General features: G+C 38.2%; 1 pseudogene; it reads right to left on the bottom strand.

Moving 5' to 3' along the window:
* Window positions 1-1,192: 1,192 nt before the first annotated feature.
* Window positions 1,193-7,647, bottom strand: LOC131316136 (inositol transporter 4-like; annotated as a pseudogene).
* Between the last annotated feature and the right edge of the window lie 5,901 nt (window positions 7,648-13,548).

The raw sequence follows: 13,548 nt of genomic DNA, 5'->3' as shown, positions 1-13,548 counted from the left end.
TTCTACAACCACACCCAACTACACACCTAAATATACACCCACATTCAGAAGAAAGGTGATACGCGAACCTTGGATAAAAAAGAAAACCAACACCACCACCAAACTCTGTTTCACACCTCACGATTCAGCACTGGGATTGGATATATCAGCCATAGCCTCAGGAACCCTCCTTTGAAGCGGTAGCTCATCCTGAGGAAGGCCTTCCACCTCTGTCACGGCTACGGCTGCGACTACGACGGGGGATGCGGCTGCGAGACCAAAGCCGGCGTCCCTCTTTCCACCACGGCCAGCAAAACCACCAACCCTCGCACCACCATGACGGCCACTGCTATCCCAACGTCCACCACCAACAGATTCAAAATGGTTCAGCCCACCACGTAAAGCCATATCCCGCACTTCTAGAGGCACTTGCTGGTTAGCCCCCTCCAGAACCTTAATGAAATCAGCAGCATATTTCCAATCTTGGTCAGAGAAAAAGGTGTATGACACACCGGTTGCCCCAGCTCTCCCCGTTCTTCCAATTCGGTGGACATAATCCTCAACCCCCGTGGGAAAATCATAGTTCACCACCACCCTGTGATGTGGAAATAATAAATAAAAACCCGAGGTAAATGAATCACACGTAACGCACTGCAAATGACATTAAATCCTTCAAGAAATACCAATAAAATCTCTTAACTTAAATCCACAAATCGAAACTCAGTTGACCGTAAAACATGAATCTGGTTGTTCATCAATCTACGAATCTCTTTCAAGATCATAAGGAAAGAGAGACTGACCTTATATCTCTGATGTCAAGTCCCCTTGCGGCAACATCAATGGCAACTAAAATAGGGGACTTTCCAGTCCGGAATTGATTCAGCACCCGATCTCTCTCATCCTGAGCCTTGTCTCAATGAATCACAGTAGCCCCAAAGTAACGCCCAATATTGCGTGCAAGCTGGTCACACAACCTTTTTGTGTAACAGAATATAATCACCTTAGAGCCACGTTCTTGGGCCCTAAGAATCTTCTCCAACCGCCTCTGCTTCTCCATTTGAGGGACTACTTCAACATACTACATAAAGCACTGTCCCCAATCCCGGTGAGTAAGAGATTATATAGGCTCCAAGGAGTATGACTGCCAAAAATCCAATTTTGCTGGGGCAACCATTTGTGTGCTACACATTGTGTTCTGCCCTGCACGTACTTCTCATGACATCGCCGAGCAAAAAAAAAACTTCTCATGACATCGTTTAAAGCCAAGCATGCTCCTGGAGATTGCTGTTTCAAAGAAAATGACATGAAATCGTTGTTTTTTGCTTTGTAAAGTTAATAACTAAACTCAACGTCCATAACTCGATACGTTGTTATGTGCAGGTCTATCACATGGGCACTTGGCCCAATGGTCAATGTGGAGTCGAGGGTTTGAGATGTTGGAGCAACATTGACGTCGCAAAATAGTAATCTAACCCATTAGTGATTAGCCTAACCATAAAAAATTTGGTTTTTACTAATAGCCCAATGGTTAGGAACATAGGAAGCAATGTAAACCATTTGAGCAGAATCCCCAGTCTGATACTGCTTCCAAGCAAGACATGCAATTCCAAGAGGATGCATCTGGGGCGCTCACATAACTCGGGCAAGTAGAGTTGCTGCCAAAGTGGGTAGTTTTTTTTGTACTAATTTTAGGAGCATTGGCAGAAGCATGGGAAAAGACACCAGATAACATCACAAGGCAAGTAATGATTCCAAATTCCAATCATAGAAATAATCATCAGTCATCTTCTTCCGTATCTATCCACAAAGCACATACTGACAATGGAGCCAACTACGTCAATAGTGCAAGTGACAAGAGACAGTGCTAAAGCTGTCTTGTTTGAAGCAAACCCATCTGATTGTACAACGGTGGGACTGTAGTACATGACGGTGTTGATCACCAGAAATTATTGAGCCACTTGAACAGCAATACCCGCATAGAGACCCCTTCGCACGACATCATTACCCCAAGCTTTCTTCACTTTTCCTAACATGCTCGTCTCCTCGATTGTGCTTTCCACTTCCTTTTTAACTTGAACAGAATACTCCAAGGCTCTTATCTCCTCTTCAATCTCCTCAGCTGGATAGATTCTCTCCAAGATCTCCCTTGCTTCATCTACTCTTTCCTGTTAATACAATAAAACACTGTCTGTAAATACAAAATCCATTTGGCGGTTCCAGAGACTGGCAAGACAAGATGATTGATCCATAGGGTGGATTTATTCAATGGTTTCATTACTATCTTTGGAAACGTAAGTACATGGATCATCTTGGATACATGGAATTCATTTGAAACAGATTTCAAGGATGGCTGGCCACGTTCATTTTTTCCTTTTAAGTTGATGAAGCCGCATCGCCATATTAAAATAAGTACGAGATGAAGAAGACTGGAAGACAACAAAAAGGAACTCTAGATTGTTTCTACTATTCATACATTTTGGTACAGCCATCTAGGAGACTCCGGAAGTGATAGCATTAAAATGAATTGCAGCAGGGCTGGAAGTGATGCAACACCAAGCATCCAACGCCAAGTTTCGGGTGTTTGATACAAGTTATAGTAAACTAGTTAGCAGTAGTAAGGAAACTATTCAATTCAATTACTATAACGAAAATGTTATTGTAAAATACATCAGTAAAGATGAAGCTTAATTTTCTGTTTTCTGTTTTTGCTTTATAAAAGCATCAAAAACTAAATGCACAACACGTCTCCCTGGATAATACCTTAAGGAGAAGGCTAGGTTGACAAGATAGGACAAGAAGAGGCACCCCAATAATGAGAAGACAATTAGTGCTAACAAGTGCACCTCGAATTCTAGCAGGGGAAGCTTCAGCAATGTAGGGAGAAGTCATGGAAGCCATGTCAACTCCAAAACCAACAAAGATTCTTCCGATAATAATCACCCAAGCTGCAGGAGCAAGTGCCATGGTTATTGCACCAATAAAGAAGTAGAAATCAGCAATTATTATTGACATCCCCCTCCCTACCTGGTCATTCAGCCATCCACCGATTGCAGCACCCGCGATAGCACCGGCCAGAGCCATGCTCACAATTGTTGACTACATATTATACGTACAACATATTAGTAAACTCAAAACAAACAAAGAAAGAGAGATATATACGTTACAACTAAACGTGTATTTCAATTTTTTTTTCCCTGCAAGACTCTCAAAGTCATCCTTGATGTAGAGGAGAGCACCCGAAATAACTCCTACAACCCCAGAGACAAAACGCATTATAATTAAGCACTACTCCTACTAAAGAGATTATTAGAGAGTATATCCCAAAGAAAATGTTGTATATCGGTGCCCCAATTGTCATGCCCCATTCTGAAATAGCACCTCATCAGCCTATCCCGATACGACATGCGACAACAACCCAACGACAGCTACTAGCAATTCCAGAGAATAACTAAAAACTGAAGTTCAACAACCACGTTTTATTTACATCTCAAAATAACTGTCATTTACAAACTATAGTAGAAGTCTGTCAAGAAATAAACTTTACATAACCAACTATTGTCCAAAACTAAACTAAGCAAATATCAACACGGGCCGGGAGACAAAGACTCCCATAGGCCTCAACCACGCACTCCTCGAGCGAGTCACAAATGCAAAACGCGACCTGTAGTGAACACCGACCTATACCTGCAAAACTGGAACCCCCAACGAGTTCCAGGAGTATATATGAGACATGGATGTTGCTCAATGGAAGCAGTAAATAATCCATCATCACCAATAACTAAGTGCAAAGTAAACAACCGACACATAGTCCTTAATCCGACACGAAGTCACTAGATCGACACGAAGTCATTATCTCAAAACAGAGTCATTGTTTCGGCTTAAAGCCAATATATCGACACGAAGTCAGGAGCACGACACAAAGTCCGGCGTTTGGCCGTTATTGCCCATCGTCACGAAGTCATAGTTCAATATCACAAGTTCAATCCAAATGAAGAACATCTATAAATCGAACACTCACCTCGATCTCCAACAAAAAGGTACCAACAAAGTCACTCCCTACGCGGAGTTGCGGTACTTGTTGTCGCCTCTGAACCTAGCATATAATCCACACATATGAGAACAAAACTTAAATACTCATAGCAAAGAAATGAATAATCATACCAAAAGCTACCACTAGCTCCAACACCCCTTTATAATTAATTCTCAACAGTTCCAGCAAGTGTCTCAACACTTTAGATCATAATACTAGCGATTAAGATCAGTTTTTAGCTTCTATTCACCGAATTCTAGCACAAACAGTCAATTTCCAGCATATACTATCAAATTTCCTGCACATAACACATATTTCCTGCATGTACTCAGCATATTCAACTCCTATACCACCTGTTTCAGCATTCTAACATAGTTTCAGCAACCTAAAAACCCGTTTCCAGCACGTAGCAGTCAATTACAGCAATTAGAGAGGATATTTTCAGCACATAAAAAGTTAATTAGGAGCTTTTCAACTGATTATTAACCAAAAGAATCTAAGAATTACTTACCAAGATTAGGGTTTCAATCACCCTCTCCCCTCCTGCAACTTTCTCTCCTTCTACCTCTCTCCCACGCTCTCTCTCGGCAGCTCTCTCCCTTTCCCTCTCTCTCTCTCTCTCTCTCTCTCTCCTAACGTAGAAGAGAAAACCCCACCTCTGGGTTTCTTTTTCTTTTTAACTTTATGTACATAACAGGTGTTATAAAGAGAGGCTATCACACACATGCATTTTAAATAATTGCACTCCACCTTTTTAAGTTATAAAAAGAACAGTTAAGCACCTAAAGTTAATAGGATGTTACACCAATCCTTTCTATTCACAAATATACCAAGTCACAAGCTATGTTTCGAACTTGAACTTGGAACTACTTGATGTTTTCCTCCAGTGTAGTTTCTTCTAGACATAAAACCAATGGAATCCAAAATCTTTGATGTAGCTAAACAAATTTTTTCCCTCTTACAAAAAAATTACAATGTAGGAATCATGATATTGCTAAACATATTTTGCAGTGGTCATGAATTGTGGTTTTTGTGGGTTTACATAGCTACTAACCTCTGTCATAGCCAAAGAGGAGGCCTCTAATGCCAGCGGATAAGGCCAGCCTCATAATGTAAGGGGTCTTCCATGGGGTTTGCCAGGTTTCCTTGTAGTCTATTTCGTCAACTTTTGAAAATCCTCCCTTCACCATCTTCTCAGATTCTTACTAGGTTAAATCTACGTCGAAACTGCCTCCCTGGGAAGAACATAGAAAGAAATGTCCTATGTATATGCAAAATGTGACAAAACAAATGCAAATGATAAAAATTGGTTCACACATTTTACCGAGTAGTAATTCTCACTTATTCATTCATGCATAACCATAATTACAATTAAGAACACGAGAACTAGAAGAAATGAGACAGATAGAGATAAGAACTTTTTATCTTTCGATTACTATGATTGTTTTAATTATTACCGCAAGTGGGCTTCTCGTTCTTCTTTCTCCTTCCAGGATTGCGTTCCTTTATTCACCTACTAGTGAAAGCACATGTGCGTTGCATGTGGAAGTTGCACCACAACTTGTAACATAGAGAACAATCTTATGTAAAAATAGTGATCATAGATTTTTATTAGAAGGCTATATATATGTTTGGATTGCATGATAAACAATAGAATTCAGTGCATATGGTGCAACCATCTTTCTTGTAACACATGGTATTGGCATTTGTAAAATGTTGGGAGAAAAAAAAAAAGAATTAGTCTTATAAGAAGAATGACTCTAGTTCAACCTCTCATATATCCTATTGGTCGATACTCGAGGTCCTCTCTAATAGGTTTGAAGAACTGATACTCGCAAGGGAAGTGGTAGGAATGAATAGGTAATACAGACCACCACATTGATTTCAAGTACTCAGAATAATAAATTCAATGTCACAAATTAAAGTATGTTAGTCACAAATTGAATATGTTAGTACCTTTCCTGTACTTCTAATTTTCATCATAACTTGGTTGAAGGTTTATAACACCAAAAAACTAAAAAATAATTTGCACACTTTTCAGCAGTTGGGACAGATTTGTTGAAGAAGGGTTATTGGCCCACAAAAATATGCCAGATACATAATCACTTACATCATATAAACAATCTCCAAAGCTTGTCCTCAAGGAGGCAATTAACCACACTTAAACATTTGTTTGTGTAATCACTACTCCAAAATATGACAAAGATCAGAGTTATTCGCCGTGATCGCACGGGCCCAAAACAGTGGTCTTTTTGGGTGAGATCCCAAAACCGTGGTCTTTCCGGGTGAGATCCCAAAACCATCATAGAACCTCCAAAAAATTGAATGCAGAATTACAAAGGAAATGATCCCAATTGACACAACCCCCTTCATTCGATAAAATAAGCTTTCCATTGATTTCATCTTGGCACATACTGTGTTAAGCAAAGCAAAAACATGGTTTCGTGTCTAAGGCCGACATACAACATATAGAATTCGAAACTCCTATTATATTTAGTACCATCAAGTTTACAGGAATAACATATCAATAATGCCAAATGAACATAAGAAGGCAGAATAGGAATATATGTATGATGCTTTTGAACTTTTAACATGCACTTAATAATCCACATAAATTTTAATAACAGGGTTTGAGGTTCATCCAACTCCTAAAGCAATATCTCAATCTCCCTTCCTCGACCAGAACGAATGGCTAAAATTCTTACCTCTAGCGTTGGCAAATGGTAAACATTGATGAAATCTGTCTTAATAGTGTCTCAAATGAATTGGGATTTTTGAATATTATCTTCTTGATTTGAAATGAATAAGCTTCGAAATCATTTTGTTTTAACCGAAGAAGAAATAGAGAAACTTTTTACAGAATGTATCCTGCAGTAAGATGGAAAATGCATGACAAGAACACCACTCAAAAAGAGGAGAAGACAAAGTATAAACAGATAACAAAAAATATCATTATATGATACAACAGAAACCGCCAAAGGAGCATTAAATAAATCACTGGGAATTAAGTTAAAAAAAAAGAGTTATCCCATATAGGAATATAAATCATTGGGAACAAGTATTGGGCAGGAGATTATTGCTGGAGACCACACTGCGAGAACCCACTTTGAGAGTTTGAAGCAGAATAGGGGAAAGAATCAGGACACCAAACCCTTAAAAATTTACACGACTATTTTTTATTTTTTTTTATCTTAGTTATTAGTAAAAAGCAAGATCAAAAAACATGATTACTATAATAGTTTTAGGGTAACCGAGGTGAAACAAACTTACCATCTCGGTTTATCAAATGAACATATATTAAATATCACTCTTAAATATTTATCACACTTTTGCAAAACTGAGATCTTATTGATTATTCACGTGTGATCTTTAACTATTTGTTTAGTAGTGAATAGCAATGAGGATATCCCTGACATATCATTTCTTTCTAGAACATGAATCGACAAAGATATTCTTCCTTCTTTCTAACGTGCACAACATGTTATTGTTAGAACTGATTTGCATTACCTCCACTCCTCCGCGATTGCGTTTCTTTGGCAAATCTATTGCAAGGTAGAATGGGACATTTTCGGCAATCATCTCCTCTGCAATTATCCTTGCCCAGCAAGCAATATAGGGATAGTTGCTTAAGACAATGGGCGTTCTACAGTTGTTAGAGAACTTCAAGTATATCCACACTATCTCCATGTTAAAGTTTCATACTAAATTCTAGCTTGCATTTCTCTACGAAAAATTAGTTTTGGATTAATAGGGTATATTCATGTAAATGTGGTACCCTATTGTATCATTAAGACACAACTACAAATTCTAACAAAACCATAGCCACTATAGCACAAAGCAAAATCAATCATATGAACAATTGCCCGGATCAAGAACTGCCAAAATGAAAAGCGAGCTATGAAAGACAAACTCAGGGCAATAAAATAGGTAAAGCTACTTTCTAACTAAATGTATGAAGCAATCCTAGACGCTGGATAGTCTGATCTTTTGCCCTTCGTAATTACTTCAAGTTATATTCATTCATTAAATAGTTTTGGATTATGTCTTTTCCTCAACATGTTGACCTATGTTCTTCCAATCTCCATTCAAATCACAACATTACATGCATTTTCAAAATTGTTCACAAGCAAGTTGAGCTCTTCTTTATGAGTTATCTTAACTTATGCTATGATTTAAGTTTCACCGATGCAGACATGTGACACGACAATAGCACAATACTTACACTATACAAAAAGGAGAGCACAATGCGTTGGAACATGTTAAAAAGCCATATTCATGTTTTTGATATGTATGTTGAATGTTCCACTCAAATTATGTAAAGACAAACATAAGGCTCTAATTATAGTAACATTATGCCTTCATTCTGATACGCACCTAAGATTGCTTGATCATGGTGCTTAAGTCCGTTAGTTAGAAGTGCTTTTAGCTATTATTTGTCGTTTTTAGTCAATATTGCTTGTAAGGTAGTTTGTTAAGTGTTTCAGGCAAAACGCCCTTAAAAGGCGTATTTTGAGTGCAAAGTCAACCCCCAAGTTAATTCAAGAATCATCGCTCGGTGGAACTTGTGCCAAAGTGACCAAAGAACGAAGGCGAGGAGCATCGGGCAAGCCAACGGTCGTCGGGTGTCAAGATTGGGAGGCTGGCTTGAAGAACCAGAGATAAGCATTCCGTATCGATACGGATTTAAGGCGTATCGATACGCGTTTGTTACCTTTCCAAGCAGAGCTTCCCGTATCGATACGGCCATAATCTGTATCGATACGGGATTGTTACGGGAGATTGGCCTTTTCAGCTTAACGATGTGGTATCGATACTTTGCTTATTCTGTATCGATACGGAGAGCTTCCGGCCAGATATTTGTTGCTTTTTGGGCTTTCCATTTATGGAATACTTGCTTTTTATAGTATGTTTTTAGATATTTGAGGAGAGAGAAACCCATTGTGTATAAATAGGGGTCTCCTCTCTCCCCTTTGTTATCTAGTTAATTAATAGCTTTAATTTTTCTTCCATTAATGTTCTTGAAGCTTTTCAAAGTGTAATCTCTTAGAACTCAAGTAAGTAATTCTCGTTTGTTAATTTCTCGTTTATTAAAGTTGTTCCTACGGACTAGATCTTTTATAATATCAAGTTTGTTTTCGTTTTTATCGGTTAAAAGTCATGTCTCGTTTTTATGCTTTCTTTCATGCTTTAGCTATGTGTGAGTAGTTGATAGGCCAAGTCTCGGGGTAATCTTTCCCGAGGACTTAGGTGGTTATTTGGTTCTCAAACCTTCGGGCTTAAAATCTTGGTTTTCGGAATTTCATTAACCTAGCCTTTTTGGTCTAAGCGAGGCGTGTTAACTCCTTGGTATGAAGTTTAGTCAAGCGGTCTTGGCAAGCGACATATTGAGGGCTCGTGGCCCCCTACGTGTTAGATACATTAGCAAAAATAGGTTGATTTAATTCCGGTTAATCACCTCTTTTGATAAACGTAGTCATTAAAGCTAAATTCTCCGGGCGTGAGCACGCGGTCGTGGCTCTCGCCTGAGTTATATTGAGAACCGGTAACGGCTTAAGTCAAGGGTTAGACGATCCCTAGACTTGCCTCCTTTTAGTTTATTAAGCGTTATCCTAGTCTTTTGCCTTGGCAATTTTCATCGTTTCAAAGCAAAATCAAGTTGGCCGTCTTAAACGCCGAAACCACCATATAAAATCTACATTCCGATTAAGCTATATTCGAATTCTCTGTGGGTACGATCCCGGACTTTCCGGTTATTATGCTACCGACGACCTAGCCCTACGCTTGGGGTATTCAACCTTATATTTGAAGGCGAGGTTTGAAGGCGAAGCACATTCCCAAATGTCATAATAGAACTCTAATTTTTTATTACCTAAATTGTGAAAGTGTTCCAACAAAAAGGGTGTAATCATTCATCTTTGGGATGATAACCTACCAACCATTATAACTAACACAAAAAGGAGACACCATCTAGCTTTAGCTGGACCATACTATATCATTTGACACCCCGAGCTTATTTTAGATTTCCTTCCGACGCATCTGTTTTTAAAGTCAGACATGTGTCCAAAGAATGTACGAAAAGTGTCGTCGTCCGACACTAGTACATACCTCTTACAACGTGTCCGTCCTTTATAGACTATAATTCATCTATGCTGGGCTCTTGCTATAATTGGCCGATGCATGTTTTTGTACAAACAACTGTTTATACCATATAGCAGTTGCACTGACAAAGACAATAAGCACTAACCACCAAGGCTATTCAAACAAAGAGATGAGGATGATGGAGTGGTTGATAAACACGGATGTACTATTTGTGGCAATATTCCTCAAGACTTGTACATACAGATAGGTTCATAATTGCGACCAAGTCTCTAGGTGCTGCAAAAAGGATCATTAACTATGCCAAGGGAAGACTGACTTAGATATATAAAAAAAAAAAACCAAAGCAATATCCCGAATAAAACTCTGGACACACACATTACCACATAAATCCAAGGGTCACCTGGGGCTAACAAAATTTGTAGGGAATTCTAGTGAAATTCTAATATGGGAAGGTATGGGAAAATGATAAAGTTGAATTCCGCCCAAAAAAGACTCCCAAGTAGAAACATAGACATATACAGAGAAAGTAATAGAGATTGCTCAAAATTATACTTGAGGCTCTCTCAGCATACTCTAGAGATTTGGATAGTCTTCTCTGTTGTCTCTAGTCTATGTTTGCGACATATAATCAGCAAAATGTGATAATAAATCAATGGCCAGTGTTTTGCTTTGTTTAAAACTATGAAAACATGAGTTGTTGTGATTTTGAGGAACGGAGTCGGGCCGCTCCACACGGACTCAACAAGTTGTAAATAAAATTGTCAAATTTGTGGTTGGTTCGCACTAAGGGAAAAGAAACCGCTTAAGTCCAACACCAAAAATGTTGAGGAATTCCATCTAACAGTTGGTCTACATAACACAAAAAAAAGTTCTATCGATGTTTACAACCAACGCTAATGGATGTATAGACCATGGATAAGACTGAACTTATTGCACATACACGCAAAAAAAGCAGTAAGTAATTGGAAATAAAATTGTTAAAAACGTGGTCGCTTCACACAAAGTGAAAAGAAAACCCTTAAATCCAGAAACCAAAATGTTGAGGAATTTCATGGATCAAATGGTGTACCTAACATCAAAAAAACAAAATCAAAATGGAGCCTTTTCTTTGGGATATCAATCTACTGCTAATGATTAAAAGAAAGGGCGATGCAATCTAGACGATGGATAAGATTGTACTTACTTTGCAATGTATGCATCTAGTGTTAGGGGCAGGAATTTCGGCAACCAAGGGAGGTTTCCGGTATAGTTATAACGGCAAAGAGAGAGTTGGAGGGAGAGTTTCGGTCCGGCGATCATTGAAGCGCTTGAAGTTGTTTGGGGCTAGCAGTTAGGTGAAGCATTATGTTTTAGAATGTGTGTTTTTGTGTGACTTTCATCACTGCATGTTGACCAGTAGTTACTTTTTTTCTTTTTTACAACAAAAATCTAGACTGCATTGGATTGCACCGTGTAGTTAATGAAAGTCCAATCACCACAGATTCCACTTTAATTTAGTTGCTATTTTCTTATAATGCCAAAATAATGAGATAAAGATTTTCCGACCAAAGTTTGCAGCAAGATACAAATGATATGTTCTAGTGAAAGATGTGACTTGGATGTTTTTGAGTTCATTTTGGATGTGACTTGGATATTTTTTCCCCATAATCAAAATGAGTTGGTAAAAATTCAAATCTAACAGCCAGTTTCTTCCTTCTCAATCTAATGATCTACATTGAATGGCATTCTAGTAAAATAAGTGAAAGTGAAGAGCATTTGTTAAAATACATAAAGTGATCAATATTGTTAAATGTACAACCACTTGCCAAAGTTGAAAGTGAGTTTCACTTGCCAATAAAACATTTGTTTTATGGAGGGTGAGTTTCACTTTCCCATGGTGGTTGTACTTGATTAAGAAGATGTGGGGTCCAAATAAATTTGGTTATTAGCAAAAAGTTACTAATTTTGATTATCAAAATATCCAAATTTAATGAGTTACTAAGAGGTTGCTAAATTTGATTATTATAAATGTAAGCTCTTTTTTGAGCCCACATTTCTAACTTTAGCAACTTTTTGGTTTTGATTATTACATTGTGGATGCTCTAAGGTTGACATGTTTGTCAACTTTTTGCTTCTTAAACTACCCTTTGTTAGTGCCGGGTAGGTACCACGTGGTGCCCGCTCGGCACATCCGAGCCGTCCGATGTGATTTTGGACGACTCAGATTTGAAGAGAGAAAAAGAAGGGCTGAGAGGAGAGAGAATGTTTTAATCTGAGCCGTCCAGAAGTGCATCGGACGGCTCGGGAGTGCCAAGCGGGCACCACATGGGATATACCGGCTCGGCTCTGTGAACTGATTATGAGAACTGTCAATTCTCATAGTCAGTTCTACGAGAACTATGTGAAATGGCTATGTGAATGAAAAATACACAGTTCAAATAGTCTCAACACACACTAAACTACACAGTTCTCATAAAAAATACTATGACAACTATCTATGAGAACTATGTGTTTTCTTTGAAAATTGAGTATTATCTATGAGAACTGTGTATTTTCTATGACAACTACGTATTTTCTATGAGAACTGTGTAGTTTAGTGTGTGTTGAGACTATTTGAACTGTGTATTTTTCATTCACATAGCCATTTCACATAGTTCTCGTAGAACTGACTATGAGAATTGACAGTTCTCATAATCAGTTCACAGAGCCAAGGATATTTTTGTCCGAAATAGTTCTTATAAAGATAATTCTCATAGGAACAGTTCTCATAGAAATAATTATCATAGACACTTCTCATAGAGACAATTCTCATAAAAACAATTCTCATAGAGAGTTCTCATAGTAAATGATATTTTTTTAATCTTACATAATTTCATATTCAATATGGATCTTGTTTAGTAAATATCGTTGAATAGATTTCAAAAATATAATTTTTTTTAAAAATGAATATCTACAACAAAAGTTATGACTTTTTGAAATTTAGATAATGTTTTAATGGTGCACTAATGTTCATGGAGCATTGGATAATTTTTCTATACTAGATGCTCTCTAGTTCCGTGCGCTGAAGCACGTGAAGATGCATGATTGGAATAAAAAATACAAATAATTGTGCACGACTAAATTAAGTCCGAACCTAATTTTTTGAACCGACCTTAAAATTCCTCTACTTTTTACACATTTTAATATACGTTCACATACTTATTATTGTAGGCTTGTTTTAGAATTTTTCTTGAGACCAGAAAGGTTGGGGTGAAGTTGCACCGACCTAGTTCTCATCAGTTGTGGAAGGGACGGGGGGGCCCAATTGACTAACACGTGGACGCGGGAAGTCCCACTAGCCCACTACTCTCGCCACGTTCTCTTCATGCAAACAAAGCACTCGTTCCTTCCCTCAACCCTCTTTTGAAAAAAAGCCCATTCCTTCCCCCACTACTCCTAGATGGAGTGGGTCTCTTCTTATA

This window comes from Rhododendron vialii, chromosome 2a (assembly GCF_030253575.1).
Source record: "Rhododendron vialii isolate Sample 1 chromosome 2a, ASM3025357v1".
Classification (NCBI taxonomy): Eukaryota; Viridiplantae; Streptophyta; class Magnoliopsida; order Ericales; family Ericaceae; genus Rhododendron; species Rhododendron vialii.
The sequence above is the reverse complement of the archived record's forward strand: the minus strand, read 5'-3'. Positions and strand labels throughout refer to the sequence as shown.